Source organism: Martes martes (genome assembly GCF_963455335.1).
Source record: "Martes martes genome assembly, chromosome: 18".
Classification (NCBI taxonomy): domain Eukaryota; kingdom Metazoa; phylum Chordata; class Mammalia; order Carnivora; family Mustelidae; genus Martes; species Martes martes.
The window spans coordinates 18,555,732-18,577,155 of NC_137906.1; positions in this window are offsets into that span (position 1 = coordinate 18,555,732).

Below are 21,424 nucleotides of genomic sequence, written 5' to 3' on the forward strand. Positions count from 1 at the left end.
TTGGGCGTGCAGGCCTCTCTGGCCGAGAGCGAGAGAGTGGGCGCGGCGGGTGGGGGCGGAAGCCCAGGGAAGGCTGCCTGCAGGGCCTGGGGTCGGGGGCCGACCGAGATGTCGGCCCCTTCTCTCGGCCTCACCGTAGCCCCGCAGAAGGGCTGCGAAAGCGGCTACTGCTGCGACGGTAAAGCGCCGCATGGAGCAGGACAAACGGCCTAGTTCGTAGGGCGCGGGAGAACGTCTGACAGCAGCCTCGTTTCCCTCAGCTGCAGAGAGCCTTCGGACGACCCCAGTGGAGCAAGCGTTCGGAAAGCCCCGGGCTGCACAGCCGGCTCGCGGAGAGAGCCGAACGGCCGCGCCGGCCTTCCACCAGCCTCTCTGGGGTGGCTCTGAACAGGGAGCCCTGCCCGAGACGGGCGGTGGAAGCGCAGAGCTCCTGCCAAGGGAGAGCGTCAGGACGAGGCAGTGGCCCAGCAAGCCCCACTCCGTCCTGTGAAGAGAGAAGCGCTTGTGGCCCCTAGGAGCTCAGAGCAAGGCCAGACCCTCAGCTCCTTCTGCGCGCGTCACGGAGCGGTCCCTGTCAGCTCCCCCTTCCCCTCAGTCCCAGAGCCTTCCCTCAGACGCAGTGGAGGACGCCCACGCTCTGCCGGCTCGGGCCTCCACCCCGGGGACGTGTGGGTGCCGCCCGCGCCTCCGGTCCGGCGGCGGGCTTCAGGGAGTCAGGCACTTTGGAAGCATGGGCCGGGCACGAGAGCGAGACAGCGGGGCCCTGAATTCACAGCAACACCGTGCTCCGGGGAGAACGACGTCCGGGGAAAGACGAGTGCGGAGAGAGAAGCACGCAGGAGAGTGGAAGCGTCCCGCTTCGTGAGGCCGGAGCGCCCGGGCCGTGGGGCCGGGCTCTCCCGGGGCAGCGCTCCGAAGCGGAGGTGGGAAGCTGGTGGCTGTCTCGGCCTCTGTGGCATGGCCCGCGTTCCGGCCCCCTGGAGCTCCCTGGGAGAAACAAGAGAGGGGGGCATGCCAACAGCACCACCCCGCACTCGTCGCTCCACGGAGAAGCATGCCTTCGGAAAGCTGAGCCTGGTAAGCTCGAGTGAGCACCACAGCCTTCCCTCCGAGCGAGAAGCCTGGAGCCGAGCGGCCTTGGGCGTGCAGACCTCTCTGGCCGAGAGCGAGAGAGTGGGCGCGGCGGGTGGAGGCGGAAGCCCAGGGAAGGCTGCCTGCAGGGCCTGGGGTCGGTGGCCGACCGAGATGTCGGCCCCTTCTCTCGGCCTCACCGTAGCCCCGCAGAAGGGCTGCGAAAGCGGCTCCTGCTGCGACGGTGAAGCGCCGCATGGAGCAGGACAAACGGCCTAGTTCGGAGGGCGCGGGAGAACGTCTGACAGCAGCCTCGTTTCCCTCAGCTGCAGAGAGCCTTCGGAAGACCCCAGCGGAGCAAGCGTTCGGAAAGCCCCGGGCTGCACAGCCGGCTCGCGGAGAGAGCCGAACGGCCGCGCCGGCCTTCCACCAGCCTCTCTGGGGTGGCTCTGAGCAGGGAGCCCTGCCCGAGACGGGCGGTGGAAGCGCAGAGCTCCTGCCAAGGGAGAGCGTCAGGACGAGGCAGTGGCCCAGCAAGCCCCACTCCGTCCCGTGAAGAGAGAAGCGCTTGTGGCCCCTAGGAGCACAGAGCAAGGGCCAGACCCTCAGCTCCTTCTGCGCGCGTCACGGAGCGGTCCCTGTCAGCTCCCCCTTCCCCTCAGTCCCAGAGCCTTCCCTCAGACGCAGTGGAGGACGCCCACGCTCTGCCGGCTCGGGCCTCCACCCCGGGGACGTGTGGGTGCCGCCCGCGCCTCCGGTCCGGCGGCGGGCTTCAGGGAGTCAGGCACTTTGGAAGCATGGGCCGGGCACGAGAGCGAGACAGCGGGGCCCTGAATTCACAGCAACACCGTGCTCCGGGGAGAACGACGTCCGGGGAAAGACGAGTGCGGAGAGAGAAGCACGCAGGAGAGTGGAAGCGTCCCGCTTCGGGAGGCCGGAGCGCCCGGGCCGTGGGGCCGGGCTCTCCCGGGGCAGCGCTCCGAAGCGGAGGTGGGAAGCTGGTGGCTGCCTCGGCCTCTGTGGCATGGCCCGCGTTCCGGCCCCCTGGAGCTCCCTGGGAGAAACAAGAGAGGGGGGCATGCCAACAGCACCACCCCGCACTCGTCGCTCCACGGAGAAGCATGCCTTCGGAAAGCTGAGCCTGGAAAGCTCGAGTGAGCACCACAGCCTTCCCTCCGAGCGAGAAGCCTGGAGCCGAGCGGCCTTGGGCGTGCAGGCCTCTCTGGCCGAGAGCGAGAGAGTGGGCGCGGCGGGTGGGGGCGGAAGCCCAGGGAAGGCTGCCTGCAGGGCCTGGGGTCGGGGGCCGACCGAGATGTCGGCCCCTTCTCTCGGCCTCACCGTAGCCCCGCAGAAGGGCTGCGAAAGCGGCTACTGCTGCGACGGTAAAGCGCCGCATGGAGCAGGACAAACGGCCTAGTTCGTAGGGCGCGGGAGAACGTCTGACAGCAGCCTCGTTTCCCTCAGCTGCAGAGAGCCTTCGGACGACCCCAGTGGAGCAAGCGTTCGGAAAGCCCCGGGCTGCACAGCCGGCTCGCGGAGAGAGCCGAACGGTCGCGCCGGCCTTCCACCAGCCTCTCTGGGGTGGCTCTGAGCAGGGAGCCCTGCCCGAGACGGGCGGTGGAAGCGCAGAGCTCCTGCCAAGGGAGAGCGTCAGGACGAGGCAGTGGCCCAGCAAGCCCCACTCCGTCCTGTGAAGAGAGAAGCGCTTGTGGCCCCTAGGAGCTCAGAGCAAGGCCAGACCCTCAGCTCCTTCTGCGCGCGTCACGGAGCGGTCCCTGTCAGCTCCCCCTTCCCCTCAGTCCCAGAGCCTTCCCTCAGACGCAGTGGAGGACGCCCACGCTCTGCCGGCTCGGGCCTCCACCCCGGGGACGTGTGGGTGCCGCCCGCGCCTCCGGTCCGGCGGCGGGCTTCAGGGAGTCAGGCACTTTGGAAGCATGGGCCGGGCACGAGAGCGAGACAGCGGGGCCCTGAATTCACAGCAACACCGTGCTCCGGGGAGAACGACGTCCGGGGAAAGACGAGTGCGGAGAGAGAAGCACGCAGGAGAGTGGAAGCGTCCCGCTTCGGGAGGCCGGAGCGCCCGGGCCGTGGGGCCGGGCTCTCCCGGGGCAGCGCTCCGAAGCGGAGGTGGGAAGCTGGTGGCTGCCTCGGCCTCTGTGGCATGGCCCGCGTTCCGGCCTCCTGGAGCTCCCTGGGAGAAACAAGAGAGGGGGGCATGCCAACAGCACCACCCCGCACTCGTCGCTCCACGGAGAAGCATGCCTTCGGAAAGCTGAGCCTGGAAAGCTCGAGTGAGCACCACAGCCTTCCCTCCGAGCGAGAAGCCTGGAGCCGAGCGGCCTTGGGCGTGCAGGCCTCTCTGGCCGAGAGCGAGAGAGTGGGCGCGGCGGGTGGAGGCGGAAGCCCAGGGAAGGCTGCCTGCAGGGCCTGGGGTCGGGGGCCGACCGAGATGTCGGCCCCTTCTCTCGGCCTCACCGTAGCCCCGCAGAAGGGCTGCGAAAGCGGCTCCTGCTGCGACGGTGAAGCGCCACATGGAGCAGGACAAACGGCCTAGTTCGGAGGGCGCGGGAGAACGTCTGACAGCAGCCTCGTTTCCCTCAGCTGCCGAGAGCCTTCGGACGACCCAGCGGAGCAAGCGTTCGGAAAGCCCCGGGCTGCACAGCCGGCTCGCGGAGAGAGCCGAACGGCCGCGCCGGCCTCCCACCAGCCTCTCTGGGGTGGCTCTGAGCAGGAAGCCCTGCCCGAAGCGGTCGGTGGAAGCGCAGAGCTCCTATCAAGGGAGAGTGTCAGGAGGAGGCAGTGGCCCAGCAAGCCCCACTCCGTCCCATGAAGAGAGAAGCGCTTGTGGCCCCTAGGAGCACAGAGCAAGGGCCAGACCCTCAGCTCCTTCTGCGCGCGTCACGGAGCGGTCCCTGTCAGCTCCCCCTTCCCCTCAGTCCCAGAGCCTTCCCTCAGACGCAGTGGAGGACGCCCACGCTCTGCCGGCTCGGGCCTCCACCCCGGGGACGTGTGGGTGCCGCCCGCGCCTCCGGTCCGGCGGCGGGCTTCAGGGAGTCAGGCACTTTGGAAGCATGGGCCGGGCACGAGAGCGAGACAGCGGGGCCCTGAATTCACAGCAACACCGTGCTCCGGGGAGAACGACGTCCGGGGAAAGACGAGTGCGGAGAGAGAAGCACGCAGGAGAGTGGAAGCGTCCCGCTTCGGGAGGCCGGAGCGCCCGGGCCGTGGGGCCGGGCTCTCCCGGGGCAGCGCTCCGAAGCGGAGGTGGGAAGCTGGTGGCTGCCTCGGCCTCTGTGGCATGGCCCGCGTTCCGGCCCCCTGGAGCTCCCTGGGAGAAACAAGAGAGGGGGGCATGCCAACAGCACCACCCCGCACTCGTCGCTCCACGGAGAAGCATGCCTTCGGAAAGCTGAGCCTGGAAAGCTCGAGTGAGCACCACAGCCTTCCCTCCGAGCGAGAAGCCTGGAGCCGAGCGGCCTTGGGCGTGCAGACCTCTCTGGCCGAGAGCGAGAGAGTGGGCGCGGCGGGTGGAGGCGGAAGCCCAGGGAAGGCTGCCTGCAGGGCCTGGGGTCGGTGGCCGACCGAGATGTCGGCCCCTTCTCTCGGCCTCACCGTAGCCCCGCAGAAGGGCTGCGAAAGCGGCTCCTGCTGCCACGGTAAAGCGCCGCATGGAGCAGGACAAACGGCCTAGTTCGTAGGGCGCGGGAGAACGTCTGACAGCAGCCTCGTTTCCCTCAGCTGCAGAGAGCCTTCGGACGACCCCAGTGGAGCAAGCGTTCGGAAAGCCCCGGGCTGCACAGCCGGCTCGCGGAGAGAGCCGAACGGCCGCGCCGGCCTTCCACCAGCCTCTCTGGGGTGGCTCTGAGCAGGGAGCCCTGCCCGAGACGGGCGGTGGAAGCGCAGAGCTCCTGCCAAGGGAGAGCGTCAGGACGAGGCAGTGGCCCAGCAAGCCCCACTCCGTCCTGTGAAGAGAGAAGCGCTTGTGGCCCCTAGGAGCTCAGAGCAAGGCCAGACCCTCAGCTCCTTCTGCGCGCGTCACGGAGCGGTCCCTGTCAGCTCCCCCTTCCCCTCAGTCCCAGAGCCTTCCCTCAGACGCAGTGGAGGACGCCCACGCTCTGCCGGCTCGGGCCTCCACCCCGGGGACGTGTGGGTGCCGCCCGCGCCTCCGGTCCGGCGGCGGGCTTCAGGGAGTCAGGCACTTTGGAAGCATGGGCCGGGCACGAGAGCGAGACAGCGGGGCCCTGAATTCACAGCAACACCGTGCTCCGGGGAGAACGACGTCCGGGGAAAGACGAGTGCGGAGAGAGAAGCACGCAGGAGAGTGGAAGCGTCCCGCTTCGGGAGGCCGGAGCGCCCGGGCCGTGGGGCCGGGCTCTCCCGGGGCAGCGCTCCGAAGCGGAGGTGGGAAGCTGGTGGCTGCCTCGGCCTCTGTGGCATGGCCCGCGTTCCGGCCCCCTGGAGCTCCCTGGGAGAAACAAGAGAGGGGGGCATGCCAACAGCACCACCCCGCACTCGTCGCTCCACGGAGAAGCATGCCTTCGGAAAGCTGAGCCTGGAAAGCTCGAGTGAGCACCACAGCCTTCCCTCCGAGCGAGAAGCCTGGAGCCGAGCGGCCTTGGGCGTGCAGGCCTCTCTGGCCGAGAGCGAGAGAGTGGGCGCGGCGGGTGGGGGCGGAAGCCCAGGGAAGGCTGCCTGCAGGGCCTGGGGTCGGGGGCCGACCGAGATGTCGGCCCCTTCTCTCGGCCTCACCGTAGCCCCGCAGAAGGGCTGCGAAAGCGGCTACTGCTGCGACGGTAAAGCGCCGCATGGAGCAGGACAAACGGCCTAGTTCGTAGGGCGCGGGAGAACGTCTGACAGCAGCCTCGTTTCCCTCAGCTGCAGAGAGCCTTCGGACGACCCCAGTGGAGCAAGCGTTCGGAAAGCCCCGGGCTGCACAGCCGGCTCGCGGAGAGAGCCGAACGGCCGCGCCGGCCTTCCACCAGCCTCTCTGGGGTGGCTCTGAACAGGGAGCCCTGCCCGAGACGGGCGGTGGAAGCGCAGAGCTCCTGCCAAGGGAGAGCGTCAGGACGAGGCAGTGGCCCAGCAAGCCCCACTCCGTCCTGTGAAGAGAGAAGCGCTTGTGGCCCCTAGGAGCTCAGAGCAAGGCCAGACCCTCAGCTCCTTCTGCGCGCGTCACGGAGCGGTCCCTGTCAGCTCCCCCTTCCCCTCAGTCCCAGAGCCTTCCCTCAGACGCAGTGGAGGACGCCCACGCTCTGCCGGCTCGGGCCTCCACCCCGGGGACGTGTGGGTGCCGCCCGCGCCTCCGGTCCGGCGGCGGGCTTCAGGGAGTCAGGCACTTTGGAAGCATGGGCCGGGCACGAGAGCGAGACAGCGGGGCCCTGAATTCACAGCAACACCGTGCTCCGGGGAGAACGACGTCCGGGGAAAGACGAGTGCGGAGAGAGAAGCACGCAGGAGAGTGGAAGCGTCCCGCTTCGTGAGGCCGGAGCGCCCGGGCCGTGGGGCCGGGCTCTCCCGGGGCAGCGCTCCGAAGCGGAGGTGGGAAGCTGGTGGCTGTCTCGGCCTCTGTGGCATGGCCCGCGTTCCGGCCCCCTGGAGCTCCCTGGGAGAAACAAGAGAGGGGGGCATGCCAACAGCACCACCCCGCACTCGTCGCTCCACGGAGAAGCATGCCTTCGGAAAGCTGAGCCTGGTAAGCTCGAGTGAGCACCACAGCCTTCCCTCCGAGCGAGAAGCCTGGAGCCGAGCGGCCTTGGGCGTGCAGACCTCTCTGGCCGAGAGCGAGAGAGTGGGCGCGGCGGGTGGAGGCGGAAGCCCAGGGAAGGCTGCCTGCAGGGCCTGGGGTCGGTGGCCGACCGAGATGTCGGCCCCTTCTCTCGGCCTCACCGTAGCCCCGCAGAAGGGCTGCGAAAGCGGCTCCTGCTGCGACGGTGAAGCGCCGCATGGAGCAGGACAAACGGCCTAGTTCGGAGGGCGCGGGAGAACGTCTGACAGCAGCCTCGTTTCCCTCAGCTGCAGAGAGCCTTCGGAAGACCCCAGCGGAGCAAGCGTTCGGAAAGCCCCGGGCTGCACAGCCGGCTCGCGGAGAGAGCCGAACGGCCGCGCCGGCCTTCCACCAGCCTCTCTGGGGTGGCTCTGAGCAGGGAGCCCTGCCCGAGACGGGCGGTGGAAGCGCAGAGCTCCTGCCAAGGGAGAGCGTCAGGACGAGGCAGTGGCCCAGCAAGCCCCACTCCGTCCCGTGAAGAGAGAAGCGCTTGTGGCCCCTAGGAGCACAGAGCAAGGGCCAGACCCTCAGCTCCTTCTGCGCGCGTCACGGAGCGGTCCCTGTCAGCTCCCCCTTCCCCTCAGTCCCAGAGCCTTCCCTCAGACGCAGTGGAGGACGCCCACGCTCTGCCGGCTCGGGCCTCCACCCCGGGGACGTGTGGGTGCCGCCCGCGCCTCCGGTCCGGCGGCGGGCTTCAGGGAGTCAGGCACTTTGGAAGCATGGGCCGGGCACGAGAGCGAGACAGCGGGGCCCTGAATTCACAGCAACACCGTGCTCCGGGGAGAACGACGTCCGGGGAAAGACGAGTGCGGAGAGAGAAGCACGCAGGAGAGTGGAAGCGTCCCGCTTCGGGAGGCCGGAGCGCCCGGGCCGTGGGGCCGGGCTCTCCCGGGGCAGCGCTCCGAAGCGGAGGTGGGAAGCTGGTGGCTGCCTCGGCCTCTGTGGCATGGCCCGCGTTCCGGCCCCCTGGAGCTCCCTGGGAGAAACAAGAGAGGGGGGCATGCCAACAGCACCACCCCGCACTCGTCGCTCCACGGAGAAGCATGCCTTCGGAAAGCTGAGCCTGGAAAGCTCGAGTGAGCACCACAGCCTTCCCTCCGAGCGAGAAGCCTGGAGCCGAGCGGCCTTGGGCGTGCAGGCCTCTCTGGCCGAGAGCGAGAGAGTGGGCGCGGCGGGTGGAGGCGGAAGCCCAGGGAAGGCTGCCTGCAGGGCCTGGGGTCGGGGGCCGACCGAGATGTCGGCCCCTTCTCTCGGCCTCACCGTAGCCCCGCAGAAGGGCTGCGAAAGCGGCTCCTGCTGCGACGGTGAAGCGCCACATGGAGCAGGACAAACGGCCTAGTTCGGAGGGCGCGGGAGAACGTCTGACAGCAGCCTCGTTTCCCTCAGCTGCCGAGAGCCTTCGGACGACCCAGCGGAGCAAGCGTTCGGAAAGCCCCGGGCTGCACAGCCGGCTCGCGGAGAGAGCCGAACGGCCGCGCCGGCCTCCCACCAGCCTCTCTGGGGTGGCTCTGAGCAGGAAGCCCTGCCCGAAGCGGTCGGTGGAAGCGCAGAGCTCCTATCAAGGGAGAGTGTCAGGAGGAGGCAGTGGCCCAGCAAGCCCCACTCCGTCCCATGAAGAGAGAAGCGCTTGTGGCCCCTAGGAGCACAGAGCAAGGGCGAGACCCTCAGCTCCTTCTGCGCGCGTCACGGAGCGGTCCCTGTCAGCTCCCCCTTCCCCTCAGTCCCAGAGCCTTCCCTCAGACGCAGTGGAGGACGCCCACGCTCTGCCGGCTCGGGCCTCCACCCCGGGGACGTGTGGGTGCCGCCCGCGCCTCCGGTCCGGCGGCGGGCTTCAGGGAGTCAGGCACTTTGGAAGCATGGGCCGGGCACGAGAGCGAGACAGCGGGGCCCTGAATTCACAGCAACACCGTGCTCCGGGGAGAACGACGTCCGGGGAAAGACGAGTGCGGAGAGAGAAGCACGCAGGAGAGTGGAAGCGTCCCGCTTCGGGAGGCCGGAGCGCCCGGGCCGTGGGGCCGGGCTCTCCCGGGGCAGCGCTCCGAAGCGGAGGTGGGAAGCTGGTGGCTGCCTCGGCCTCTGTGGCATGGCCCGCGTTCCGGCCCCCTGGAGCTCCCTGGGAGAAACAAGAGAGGGGGGCATGCCAACAGCACCACCCCGCACTCGTCGCTCCACGGAGAAGCATGCCTTCGGAAAGCTGAGCCTGGAAAGCTCGAGTGAGCACCACAGCCTTCCCTCCGAGCGAGAAGCCTGGAGCCGAGCGGCCTTGGGCGTGCAGGCCTCTCTGGCCGAGAGCGAGAGAGTGGGCGCGGCGGGTGGAGGCGGAAGCCCAGGGAAGGCTGCCTGCAGGGCCTGGGGTCGGTGGCCGACCGAGATGTCGGCCCCTTCTCTCGGCCTCACCGTAGCCCCGCAGAAGGGCTGCGAAAGCGGCTCCTGCTGCCACGGTGAAGCGCCACATGGAGCAGGCCAAACGGCCTAGTTCGGAGGGCGCGGGAGAACGTCTGACAGCAGCCTCGTTTCCCTCAGCTGCAGAGAGCCTTCGGACGACCCCAGCGGAGCAAGCGTTCGGAAAGCCCCGGGCTGCACAGCCGGCTCGCAGAGAGAGCCGAACGGCTGCGCCGGCCTCCCACCAGCCTCTCTGGGGTGGCTCTGAGCAGGGAGCCCTGCCCGAAGCGGGCGGTGGAAGCGCAGAGCTCCTGCCAAGGGAGAGCGTCAGGACGAGGCAGTGGCCCAGCAAGCCCCACTCCGTCCCGTGAAGAGAGAAGCGCTTGTGGCCCCTAGGAGCACAGAGCAAGGGCCAGACCCTCAGCTCCTTCTGCGCGCGTCACGGAGCGGTCCCTGTCAGCTCCCCCTTCCCCTCAGTCCCAGAGCCTTCCCTCAGACGCAGTGGAGGACGCCCACGCTCTGCCGGCTCGGGCCTCCACCCCGGGGACGTGTGGGTGCCGCCCGCGCCTCCGGTCCGGCGGCGGGCTTCAGGGAGTCAGGCACTTTGGAAGCATGGGCCGGGCACGAGAGCGAGACAGCGGGGCCCTGAATTCACAGCAACACCGTGCTCCGGGGAGAACGACGTCCGGGGAAAGACGAGTGCGGAGAGAGAAGCACGCAGGAGAGTGGAAGCGTCCCGCTTCGGGAGGCCGGAGCGCCCGGGCCGTGGGGCCGGGCTCTCCCGGGGCAGCGCTCCGAAGCGGAGGTGGGAAGCTGGTGGCTGCCTCGGCCTCTGTGGCATGGCCCGCGTTCCGGCCCCCTGGAGCTCCCTGGGAGAAACAAGAGAGGGGGGCATGCCAACAGCACCACCCCGCACTCGTCGCTCCACGGAGAAGCATGCCTTCGGAAAGCTGAGCCTGGAAAGCTCGAGTGAGCACCACAGCCTTCCCTCCGAGCGAGAAGCCTGGAGCCGAGCGGCCTTGGGCGTGCAGGCCTCTCTGGCCGAGAGCGAGAGAGTGGGCGCGGCGGGTGGGGGCGGAAGCCCAGGGAAGGCTGCCTGCAGGGCCTGGGGTCGGGGGCCGACCGAGATGTCGGCCCCTTCTCTCGGCCTCACCGTAGCCCCGCAGAAGGGCTGCGAAAGCGGCTACTGCTGCGACGGTAAAGCGCCGCATGGAGCAGGACAAACGGCCTAGTTCGTAGGGCGCGGGAGAACGTCTGACAGCAGCCTCGTTTCCCTCAGCTGCAGAGAGCCTTCGGACGACCCCAGTGGAGCAAGCGTTCGGAAAGCCCCGGGCTGCACAGCCGGCTCGCGGAGAGAGCCGAACGGCCGCGCCGGCCTTCCACCAGCCTCTCTGGGGTGGCTCTGAGCAGGGAGCCCTGCCCGAGACGGGCGGTGGAAGCGCAGAGCTCCTGCCAAGGGAGAGCGTCAGGACGAGGCAGTGGCCCAGCAAGCCCCACTCCGTCCTGTGAAGAGAGAAGCGCTTGTGGCCCCTAGGAGCTCAGAGCAAGGCCAGACCCTCAGCTCCTTCTGCGCGCGTCACGGAGCGGTCCCTGTCAGCTCCCCCTTCCCCTCAGTCCCAGAGCCTTCCCTCAGACGCAGTGGAGGACGCCCACGCTCTGCCGGCTCGGGCCTCCACCCCGGGGACGTGTGGGTGCCGCCCGCGCCTCCGGTCCGGCGGCGGGCTTCAGGGAGTCAGGCACTTTGGAAGCATGGGCCGGGCACGAGAGCGAGACAGCGGGGCCCTGAATTCACAGCAACACCGTGCTCCGGGGAGAACGACGTCCGGGGAAAGACGAGTGCGGAGAGAGAAGCACGCAGGAGAGTGGAAGCGTCCCGCTTCGGGAGGCCGGAGCGCCCGGGCCGTGGGGCCGGGCTCTCCCGGGGCAGCGCTCCGAAGCGGAGGTGGGAAGCTGGTGGCTGCCTCGGCCTCTGTGGCATGGCCCGCGTTCCGGCCCCCTGGAGCTCCCTGGGAGAAACAAGAGAGGGGGGCATGCCAACAGCACCACCCCGCACTCGTCGCTCCACGGAGAAGCATGCCTTCGGAAAGCTGAGCCTGGAAAGCTCGAGTGAGCACCACAGCCTTCCCTCCGAGCGAGAAGCCTGGAGCCGAGCGGCCTTGGGCGTGCAGGCCTCTCTGGCCGAGAGCGAGAGAGTGGGCGCGGCGGGTGGGGGCGGAAGCCCAGGGAAGGCTGCCTGCAGGGCCTGGGGTCGGGGGCCGACCGAGATGTCGGCCCCTTCTCTCGGCCTCACCGTAGCCCCGCAGAAGGGCTGCGAAAGCGGCTACTGCTGCGACGGTAAAGCGCCGCATGGAGCAGGACAAACGGCCTAGTTCGTAGGGCGCGGGAGAACGTCTGACAGCAGCCTCGTTTCCCTCAGCTGCAGAGAGCCTTCGGACGACCCCAGTGGAGCAAGCGTTCGGAAAGCCCCGGGCTGCACAGCCGGCTCGCGGAGAGAGCCGAACGGCCGCGCCGGCCTTCCACCAGCCTCTCTGGGGTGGCTCTGAGCAGGGAGCCCTGCCCGAGACGGGCGGTGGAAGCGCAGAGCTCCTGCCAAGGGAGAGCGTCAGGACGAGGCAGTGGCCCAGCAAGCCCCACTCCGTCCTGTGAAGAGAGAAGCGCTTGTGGCCCCTAGGAGCTCAGAGCAAGGCCAGACCCTCAGCTCCTTCTGCGCGCGTCACGGAGCGGTCCCTGTCAGCTCCCCCTTCCCCTCAGTCCCAGAGCCTTCCCTCAGACGCAGTGGAGGACGCCCACGCTCTGCCGGCTCGGGCCTCCACCCCGGGGACGTGTGGGTGCCGCCCGCGCCTCCGGTCCGGCGGCGGGCTTCAGGGAGTCAGGCACTTTGGAAGCATGGGCCGGGCACGAGAGCGAGACAGCGGGGCCCTGAATTCACAGCAACACCGTGCTCCGGGGAGAACGACGTCCGGGGAAAGACGAGTGCGGAGAGAGAAGCACGCAGGAGAGTGGAAGCGTCCCGCTTCGGGAGGCCGGAGCGCCCGGGCCGTGGGGCCGGGCTCTCCCGGGGCAGCGCTCCGAAGCGGAGGTGGGAAGCTGGTGGCTGCCGCGGCCTCTGTGGCATGGCCCGCGTTCCGGTCCCCTGGAGCTCCCTGGGAGAAACAAGAGAGGGGGGCATGCCAACAGCACCACCCCGCACTAGTCGCTCCATGGAGAAGCATGCCTTCGGAAAGCTGAGCCTGGAAAGCTCGAGTGAGCACCACAGCCTTCCCTCCGAGCGAGAAGCCTGGAGCCGAGCGGCCTTGGGCGTGCAGGCCTCTCTGGCCGAGAGCGAGAGAGTGGGCGCGGCGGGTGGAGGCGGAAGCCCAGGGAAGGCTGCCTGCAGGGCCCGGGTCGGGGGCCGACCGAGATGTCGGCCCCTTCTCTCGGCCTCACCGTAGCCCCGCAGAAGGGCTGCGAAAGCGGCTACTGCTGCGACGGTGAAGCGCCACATGGAGCAGGACAAACGGCCTAGTTGGGGGGGCGCGGGAGAACGTCAGACAGCAGCCTCTTTTCCCTCAGGTGCAGAGAGCCTTCGGACGACCCAGCGGAGCAAGCGTTCGGAAAGCCCCGGGCTGCACAGCCGGCTCGCGGAGAGAGCCGAACGGCCGCGCCGGCCTCCCACCAGCCTCTCTGGGGTGGCTCTGTGCAGGGAGCCCTGCCCGAAGCGGGCGGTGGAAGCGCAGAGCTCCTGCCAAGGGAGAGCGTCAGGACGATGCAGTGGCCCAGCAAGCCCCACTCCGTCCCGTGAAGAGAGAAGCGCTTGTGGCCCCTAGGAGCACAGAGCAAGGGCCAGACCCTCAGCTCCTTCTGCGCGCGTCACGGAGCGGTCCCTGTCAGCTCCCCCTTCCTCTCAGTCCCAGAGCCTTCCCTCAGACGCAGTGGAGGACGCCCACGCTCTGCCGGCTCGGGCCTCCACCCCGGGGACGTGTGGGTGCCGCCCGCGCCTCCGGTCCGGCGGCGGGCTTCAGGGAGTCAGGCACTTTGGAAGCATGGGCCGGGCACGAGAGCGAGACAGCGGGGCCCTGAATTCACAGCAACACCGTGCTCCGGGGAGAACGACGTCCGGGGAAAGACGAGTGCGGAGAGAGAAGCACGCAGGAGAGTGGAAGCGTCCCGCTTCGGGAGGCCGGAGCGCCCGGGCCGTGGGGCCGGGCTCTCCCGGGGCAGCGCTCCGAAGCGGAGGTGGGAAGCTGGTGGCTGCCTCGGCCTCTGTGGCATGGCCCGCGTTCCGGCCCCCTGGAGCTCCCTGGGAGAAACAAGAGAGGGGGGCATGCCAACAGCACCACCCCGCACTCGTCGCTCCACGGAGAAGCATGCCTTCGGAAAGCTGAGCCTGGAAAGCTCGAGTGAGCACCACAGCCTTCCCTCCGAGCGAGAAGCCTGGAGCCGAGCGGCCTTGGGCGTGCAGGCCTCTCTGGCCGAGAGCGAGAGAGTGGGCGCGGCGGGTGGAGGCGGAAGCCCAGGGAAGGCTGCCTGCAGGGCCTGGGGTCGGGGGCCGACCGAGATGTCGGCCCCTTCTCTCGGCCTCACCGTAGCCCCGCAGAAGGGCTGCGAAAGCGGCTCCTGCTGCGACGGTGAAGCGCCACATGGAGCAGGACAAACGGCCTAGTTCGTAGGGCGCGGGAGAACGTCTGAGAGCAGCCTCGTTTCCCTCAGCTGCCGAGAGCCTTCGGACGACCCAGCGGAGCAAGCGTTCGGAAAGCCCCGGGCTGCACAGCCGGCTCGCAGAGAGAGCCGAACGGCCGCGCCGGCCTCCCACCAGCCTCTCTGGGGTGGCTCTGAGCAGGAAGCCCTGCCCGAAGCGGTCGGTGGAAGCGCAGAGCTCCTATCAAGGGAGAGTGTCAGGAGGAGACAGTGGCCCAGCAAGCCCCACTCCGTCCCATGAAGAGAGAAGCGCTTGTGGCCCCTAGGAGCACAGAGCAAGGGCCAGACCCTCAGCTCCTTCTGCGCGCGTCACGGAGCGGTCCCTGTCAGCTCCCCCTTCCCCTCAGTCCCAGAGCCTTCCCTCAGACGCAGTGGAGGACGCCCACGCTCTGCCGGCTCGGGCCTCCACCCCGGGGACGTGTGGGTGCCGCCCGCGCCTCCGGTCCGGCGGCGGGCTTCAGGGAGTCAGGCACTTTGGAAGCATGGGCCGGGCACGAGAGCGAGACAGCGGGGCCCTGAATTCACAGCAACACCGTGCTCCGGGGAGAACGACGTCCGGGGAAAGACGAGTGCGGAGAGAGAAGCACGCAGGAGAGTGGAAGCGTCCCGCTTCGGGAGGCCGGAGCGCCCGGGCCGTGGGGCCGGGCTCTCCCGGGGCAGCGCTCCGAAGCGGAGGTGGGAAGCTGGTGGCTGCCTCGGCCTCTGTGGCATGGCCCGCGTTCCGGTCCCCTGGAGCTCCCTGGGAGAAACAAGAGAGGGGGGCATGCCAACAGCACCACCCCGCACTCGTCGCTCCACGGAGAAGCATGCCTTCGGAAAGCTGAGCCTGGAAAGCTCGAGTGAGCACCACAGCCTTCCCTCCGAGCGAGAAGCCTGGAGCCGAGCGGCCTTGGGCGTGCAGACCTCTCTGGCCGAGAGCGAGAGAGTGGGCGCGGCGGGTGGAGGCGGAAGCCCAGGGAAGGCTGCCTGCAGGGCCTGGGGTCGGTGGCCGACCGAGATGTCGGCCCCTTCTCTCGGCCTCACCGTAGCCCCGCAGAAGGGCTGCGAAAGCGGCTCCTGCTGCCACGGTGAAGCGCCACATGGAGCAGGCCAAACGGCCTAGTTCGGAGGGCGCGGGAGAACGTCTGACAGCAGCCTCGTTTCCCTCAGCTGCAGAGAGCCTTCGGACGACCCCAGCGGAGCAAGCGTTCGGAAAGCCCCGGGCTGCACAGCCGGCTCGCAGAGAGAGCCGAACGGCTGCGCCGGCCTCCCACCAGCCTCTCTGGGGTGGCTCTGAGCAGGGAGCCCTGCCCGAAGCGGGCGGTGGAAGCGCAGAGCTCCTGCCAAGGAAGAGCGTCAGGACGAGGCAGTGGCCCAGCAAGCCCCACTCCGTCCCGTGAAGAGAGAAGCGCTTGTGGCCCCTAGGAGCTCAGAGCAAGGCCAGACCCTCAGCTCCTTCTGCGCGCGTCACGGAGCGGTCCCTGTCAGCTCCCCCTTCCCCTCAGTCCCAGAGCCTTCCCTCAGACGCAGTGGAGGACGCCCACGCTCTGCCGGCTCGGGCCTCCACCCCGGGGACGTGTGGGTGCCGCCCGCGCCTCCGGTCCGGCGGCGGGCTTCAGGGAGTCAGGCACTTTGGAAGCATGGGCCGGGCACGAGAGCGAGACAGCGGGGCCCTGAATTCACAGCAACACCGTGCTCCGGGGAGAACGACGTCCGGGGAAAGACGAGTGCGGAGAGAGAAGCACGCAGGAGAGTGGAAGCGTCCCGCTTCGGGAGGCCGGAGCGCCCGGGCCGTGGGGCCGGGCTCTCCCGGGGCAGCGCTCCGAAGCGGAGGTGGGAAGCTGTTGGCTGCCGCGGCCTCTGTGGCATGGCCCGCGTTCCGGTCCCCTGGAGCTCCCTGGGAGAAACAAGAGAGGGGGGCATGCCAACAGCACCACCCCGCACTAGTCGCTCCATGGAGAAGCATGCCTTCGGAAAGCTGAGCCTGGAAAGCTCGAGTGAGCACCACAGCCTTCCCTCCGAGCGAGAAGCCTGGAGCCGAGCGGCCTTGGGCGTGCAGGCCTCTCTGGCCGAGAGCGAGAGAGTGGGCGCGGCGGGTGGAGGCGGAAGCCCAGGGAAGGCTGCCTGCAGGGCCTGGGGTCGGGGGCCGACCGAGATGTCGGCCCCTTCTCTCGGCCTCACCGTAGCCCCGCAGAAGGGCTGCGAAAGCGGCTACTGCTGCGACGGTGAAGCGCCACATGGAGCAGGACAAACGGCCTAGTTGGGGGGGCGCGGGAGAACGTCAGACAGCAGCCTCTTTTCCCTCAGCTGCAGAGAGCCTTCGGACGACCCCAGCGGAGCAAGCGTTCGGAAAGCCCCGGGCTGCACAGCCGGCTCGCGGAGAGAGCCGAACGGCTGCGCCGGCCTCCCACCAGCCTCTCTGGGGTGGCTCTGAGCAGGGAGCCCTGCCCGAAGCGGGCGGTGGAAGCGCAGAGCTCCTGCCAAGGGAGAGCGTCAGGACGAGGCAGTGGCCCAGCAAGCCCCACTCCGTCCCGGGAAGAGAGAAGCGCTTGTGGCCCCTAGGAGCACAGAGCAAGGGCCAGACCCTCAGCTCCTTCTGCGCGCGTCACGGAGCGGTCCCTGTCAGCTCCCCCTTCCCCTCAGTCCCAGAGCCTTCCCTCAGACGCAGTGGAGGACGCCCACGCTCTGCCGGCTCGGGCCTCCACCCCGGGGACGTGTGGGTGCCGCCCGCGCCTCCGTTCCGGCGGCGGGCTTCAGGGAGTCAGGCACTTTGGAAGCATGGGCCGGGCACGAGAGCGAGACAGCGGGGCCCTGAATTCACAGCAACACCGTGCTCCGGGGAGAACGACGTCCGGGGAAAGACGAGTGCGGAGAGAGAAGCACGCAGGAGAGTGGAAGCGTCCCGCTTCGGGAGGCCGGAGCGCCCGGGCCGTGGGGCCGGGCTCTCCCGGGGCAGCGCTCCGAAGCGGAGGTGGGAAGCTGGTGGCTGTCTCGGCCTCTGTGGCATGGCCCGCGTTCCGGCCCCCTGGAGCTCCCTGGGAGAAACAAGAGAGGGGGGCATGCCAACAGCACCACCCCGCACTCGTCGCTCCACGGAGAAGCATGCCTTCGGAAAGCTGAGCCTGGTAAGCTCGAGTGAGCACCACAGCCTTCCCTCCGAGCGAGAAGCCTGGAGCCGAGCGGCCTTGGGCGTGCAGACCTCTCTGGCCGAGAGCGAGAGAGTGGGCGCAGCGGGTGGAGGCGGAAGCCCAGGGAAGGCTGCCTGCAGGGCCTGGGGTCGGTGGCCGACCGAGATGTCGGCCCCTTCTCTCGGCCTCACCGTAGCCCCGCAGAAGGGCTGCGAAAGCGGCTCCTGCTGCGACGGTGAAGCGCCGCATGGAGCAGGACAAACGACCTAGTTCGGAGGGCGCGGGAGAACGTCTGACAGCAGCCTCGTTTCCCTCAGCTGCAGAGAGCCTTCGGAAGACCCCAGCGGAGCAAGCGTTCGGAAAGCCCCGGGCTGCACAGCCGGCTCGCGGAGAGAGCCGAACGGCCGCGCCGGCCTTCCACCAGCCTCTCTGGGGTGGCTCTGAGCAGGGAGCCCTGCCCGAGACGGGCGGTGGAAGCGCAGAGCTCCTGCCAAGGGAGAGCGTCAGGACGAGGCAGTGGCCCAGCAAGCCCCACTCCGTCCCGTGAAGAGAGAAGCGCTTGTGGCCCCTAGGAGCACAGAGCAAGGGCCAGACCCTCAGCTCCTTCTGCGCGCGTCACGGAGCGGTCCCTGTCAGCTCCCCCTTCCCCTCAGTCCCAGAGCCTTCCCTCAGACGCAGTGGAGGACGCCCACGCTCTGCCGGCTCGGGCCTCCACCCCGGGGACGTGTGGGTGCCGCCCGCGCCTCCGGTCCGGCGGCGGGCTTCAGGGAGTCAGGCACTTTGGAAGCATGGGCCGGGCACGAGAGCGAGACAGCGGGGCCCTGAATTCACAGCAACACCGTGCTCCGGGGAGAACGACGTCCGGGGAAATACGAGTGCGGAGAGAGAAGCACGCAGGAGAGTGGAAGCGTCCCGCTTCGGGAGGCCGGAGCGCCCGGGCCGTGGGGCCGGGCTCTCCCGGGGCAGCGCTCCGAAGCGGAGGTGGGAAGCTGGTGGCTGCCTCGGCCTCTGTGGCATGGCCCGCGTTCCGGCCCCCTGGAGCTCCCTGGGAGAAACAAGAGAGGGGGGCATGCCAACAGCACCACCCCGCACTCGTCGCTCCACGGAGAAGCATGCCTTCGGAAAGCTGAGCCTGGAAAGCTCGAGTGAGCACCACAGCCTTCCCTCCGAGCGAGAAGCCTGGAGCCGAGCAGCCTTGGGCGTGCAGGCCTCTCTGGCCGAGAGCGAGAGAGTGGGCGCGGCGGGTGGAGGCGGAAGCCCAGGGAAGGCTGCCTGCAGGGCCTGGGGTCGGGGGCCGACCGAGATGTCGGCCCCTTCTCTCGGCCTCACCGTAGCCCCGCAGAAGGGCTGCGAAAGCGGCTCCTGCTGCGACGGTGAAGCGCCACATGGAGCAGGCCAAACGGCCTAGTTCGGAGGGCGCGGGAGAACGTCTGACAGCAGCCTCGTTTCCCTCAGCTGCCGAGAGCCTTCGGACGACCCAGCGGAGCAAGCGTTCGGAAAGCCCCGGGCTGCACAGCCGGCTCGCGGAGAGAGCCGAACGGCCGCGCCGGCCTCCCACCAGCCTCTCTGGGGTGGCTCTGAGCAGGAAGCCCTGCCCGAAGCGGTCGGTGGAAGCGCAGAGCTCCTATCAAGGGAGAGTGTCAGGAGGAGGCAGTGGCCCAGCAAGCCCCACTCCGTCCCATGAAGAGAGAAGCGCTTGTGGCCCCTAGGAGCACAGAGCAAGGGCCAGACCCTCAGCTCCTTCTGCGCGCGTCACGGAGCGGTCCCTGTCAGCTCCCCCTTCCCCTCAGTCCCAGAGCCTTCCCTCAGACGCAGTGGAGGACGCCCACGCTCTGCCGGCTCGGGCCTCCACCCCGGGGACGTGTGGGTGCCGCCCGCGCCTCCGGTCCGGCGGCGGGCTTCAGGGAGTCAGGCACTTTGGAAGCATGGGCCGGGCACGAGAGCGAGACAGCGGGGCCCTGAATTCACAGCAACACCGTGCTCCGGGGAGAACGACGTCCGGGGAAAGACGAGTGCGGAGAGAGAAGCACGCAGGAGAGTGGAAGCGTCCCGCTTCGGGAGGCCGGAGCGCCCGGGCCGTGGGGCCGGGCTCTCCCGGGGCAGCGCTCCGAAGCGGAGGTGGGAAGCTGGTGGCTGCCTCGGCCTCTGTGGCATGGCCCGCGTTCCGGCCCCCTGGAGCTCCCTGGGAGAAACAAGAGAGGGGGGCATGCCAACAGCACCACCCCGCACTCGTCGCTCCACGGAGAAGCATGCCTTCGGAAAGCTGAGCCTGGAAAGCTCGAGTGAGCACCACAGCCTTCCCTCCGAGCGAGAAGCCTGGAGCCGAGCGGCCTTGGGCGTGCAGACCTCTCTGGCCGAGAGCGAGAGAGTGGGCGCGGCGGGTGGAGGCGGAAGCCCAGGGAAGGCTGCCTGCAGGGCCTGGGGTCGGTGGCCGACCGAGATGTCGGCCCCTTCTCTCGGCCTCACCGTAGCCCCGCAGAAGGGCTGCGAAAGCGGCTCCTGCTGCCACGGTGAAGCGCCACATGGAGCAGGCCAAACGGCCTAGTTCGGAGGGCGCGGGAGAACGTCTGACAGCAGCCTCGTTTCCCTCAGCTGCAGAGAGCCTTCGGACGACCCCAGCGGAGCAAGCGTTCGGAAAGCCCCGGGCTGCACAGCCGGCTCGCAGAGAGAGCCGAACGGCTGCGCCGGCCTCCCACCAGCCTCTCTGGGGTGGCTCTGAGCAGGGAGCCCTGCCCGAAGCGGGCGGTGGAAGCGCAGAGCTCCTGCCAAGGAAGAGCGTCAGGACGAGGCAGTGGCCCAGCAAGCCCCACTCCGTCCCGTGAAGAGAGAAGCGCTTGTGGCCCCTAGGAGCACAGAGCAAGGGCCAGACCCTCAGCTCCTTCTGCGCGCGTCACGGAGCGGTCCCTGTCAGCTCCCCCTTCCCCTCAGTCCCAGAGCCTTCCCTCAGACGCAGTGGAGGACGCCCACGCTCTGCCGGCTCGGGCCTCCACCCCGGGGACGTGTGGGTGCCACCCGCGCCTCCGGTCCGGCGGCGGGCTTCAGGGAGTCAGGCACTTTGGAAGCATGGGCCGGGCACGAGAGCGAGACAGCGGGGCCCTGAATTCACAGCAACACCGTGCTCCGGGGAGAACGACGTCCGGGGAAAGACGAGTGCGGAGAGAGAAGCACGCAGGAGAGTGGAAGCGTCCCGCTTCGGGAGGCCGGAGCGCCCGGGCCGTGGGGCCGGGCTCTCCCGGGGCAGCGCTCCGAAGCGGAGGTGGGAAGCTGGTGGCTGCCTCGGCCTCTGTGGCATGGCCCGCGTTCCGGCCCCCTGGAGCTCCCTGGGAGAAACAAGAGAGGGGGGCATGCCAACAGCACCACCCCGCACTCGTCGCTCCACGGAGAAGCATGCCTTCGGAAAGCTGAGCCTGGAAAGCTCGAGTGAGCACCACAGCCTTCCCTCCGAGCGAGAAGCCTGGAGCCGAGCGGCCTTGGGCGTGCAGGCCTCTCTGGCCGAGAGCGAGAGAGTGGGCGCGGCGGGTGGGGGCGGAAGCCCAGGGAAGGCTGCCTGCAGGGCCTGGGGTCGGGGGCCGACCGAGATGTCGGCCCCTTCTCTCGGCCTCACCGTAGCCCCGCAGAAGGGCTGCGAAAGCGGCTACTGCTGCGACGGTAAAGCGCCGCATGGAGCAGGACAAACGGCCTAGTTCGTAGGGCGCGGGAGAACGTCTGACAGCAGCCTCGTTTCCCTCAGCTGCAGAGAGCCTTCGGACGACCCCAGTGGAGCAAGCGTTCGGAAAGCCCCGGGCTGCACAGCCGGCTCGCGGAGAGAGCCGAACGGCCGCGCCGGCCTTCCACCAGCCTCTCTGGGGTGGCTCTGAGCAGGGAGCCCTGCCCGAGACGGGCGGTGGAAGCGCAGAGCTCCTGCCAAGGGAGAGCGTCAGGACGAGGCAGTGGCCCAGCAAGCCCCACTCCGTCCTGTGAAGAGAGAAGCGCTTGTGGCCCCTAGGAGCTCAGAGCAAGGCCAGACCCTCAGCTCCTTCTGCGCGCGTCACGGAGCGGTCCCTGTCAGCTCCCCCTTCCCCTCAGTCCCAGAGCCTTCCCTCAGACGCAGTGGAGGACGCCCACGCTCTGCCGGCTCGGGCCTCCACCCCGGGGACGTGTGGGTGCCGCCCGCGCCTCCGGTCCGGCGGCGGGCTTCAGGGAGTCAGGCACTTTGGAAGCATGGGCCGGGCACGAGAGCGAGACAGCGGGGCCCTGAATTCACAGCAACACCGTGCTCCGGGGAGAACGACGTCCGGGGAAAGACGAGTGCGGAGAGAGAAGCACGCAGGGGAGTGGAAGCGTCCCGCTTCGGGAGGCCGGAGCGCCCGGGCCGTGGGGCCGGGCTCTCCCGGGGCAGCGCTCCGAAGCGGAGGTGGGAAGCTGGTGGCTGCCTCGGCCTCTG